At 40.4% G+C, this 1,505-nt stretch overlaps 1 long non-coding RNA gene across 1 annotated transcript in view; it reads left to right on the forward strand.

The window, feature by feature from the left end:
• LOC116670868 (uncharacterized) overlaps window positions 1–1,505 on the forward strand; it is a 23,588-nt gene that overhangs the window by 18,246 nt on the left and 3,837 nt on the right. Inside the window, exon 2 of the long non-coding RNA XR_004327143.1 lies at window positions 802–807. This is a non-coding gene — a long non-coding RNA (uncharacterized LOC116670868). The remainder of the gene's footprint in view (window positions 1–801; window positions 808–1,505) is intronic.

Raw genomic sequence — 1,505 nt, forward strand, 5'->3', positions numbered from 1 at the left:
CTAAGTTAACAAATTAACTTCATTTGATGAAACTTTGGGAGAATTCTCCATGTTGTTTGTCTGTTTTAGTATTTACAAAATGACTATGATTGGACAAAAACAAGTAAAACGTGTTTACGTGTTGTATTCATTATTACTATACTAATTGAATTGTTCAATCAACCTTATCATTAGAACATCAGGTGAGTTATAGTTTGTTAGATTGGGTGTCCTTGGATATTATTATACACATCTTATCTGTATATACACTACTGGAGAGTAACTGAGGATGTGTGTGTGTGTGTGTGTGTGTGTGTGTGTGTGTGTGCATTCCATGCCCATGTGTGTCAAGCAGCACGTCTGTATTTGGTCTGTCTAGTCTCCAGATGCCACCTATGTCCACACTTCTCGGGCATGAAGAGCTGGCACGCCCGCTCCGCCTTCACCGCAGCTCCAACAGACATGCATTTAACACCGCCAGCAGCCAGGCTTCACCGTGTTTTCAGCAGATTCACTGAGTGACATTCACTTTGCATTTGCTGACCTAATTTTCTGGCATTTTGGCTCAGGTGGCCAAAAAAAGTTACCATCCAGTTTCCAGTCAGATTCAACAAGCTCTTTTTCTTACAAAAAAAATCACGTTCATGTACTGGTTTACATTATTTATAGCTTTGTCTATAGCCACGATGTTCCACTTCTAGGATTTCTCTGTTACCGGCAGACATTTTGCCAGATTTTACTCATCTGTTACCTTAGGCTTTCTTTGTGTTGGCATTTCAAACTCCGGTTGATTTTTGAGGACTATGGTTAACTGCTCCTCAGATCTCTGTAGGGTAAATTCCAGGATGGGTTTCTCCCATTTCTGGAATGCTATGTGGACTAACCAGACCCTACTCCGCAGCGCTGTGGAGGAAGGTCTGGCACTGCGAGACTATTTCTCGCTAAAACATTCCACACGCAAAACAAATATATATGTTGTCTAGTTCAAATGATAACGCTGGTGATATTTTTCTTACTGTCTACGAATCTCATGAAAACCCAACATGGAAATGATCCTAACACTTATTGTTTGTGTAGCCAAAGCCTGGTATATTGTACAGTATTCCTCTCAACGATTGGAAAACCTGCATTGTCCAAAAACTATAAAAAACACACTGATCAGCCACACTGTTGTACTGTTGGTGGGACGTGTTCCTTCAATACCATAAACATGGGTACTGTTCCTATTTCAATTCAATCTCACATATGCTGTGATTGTTTGGTTATGTGGCCGGCAACTTTACTGATTTGGTTCAGTCTGACCACTCTCATCAGTGCCCTTTTCTAGCAACAGGCAGCTGTTTTCAGCAAAAAAGCTGGTGAGCAAAAGTCGAGCATTTAGCAGCTTAAGACCCAGATACTTCCTTCAGGAGTTGGTGAAGACCAAAATAGAGCCTAAAGCCAAGTTAATATTCAACTTACCAGGTAGCCAAAAACACAATCCTAATATAATCTTGCAGCCTATTATCACCTTAAGAATATATCAA

This window comes from Etheostoma spectabile, chromosome 21 (assembly GCF_008692095.1).
Source record: "Etheostoma spectabile isolate EspeVRDwgs_2016 chromosome 21, UIUC_Espe_1.0, whole genome shotgun sequence".
Lineage (NCBI taxonomy): Eukaryota > Metazoa > Chordata > Actinopteri > Perciformes > Percidae > Etheostoma > Etheostoma spectabile.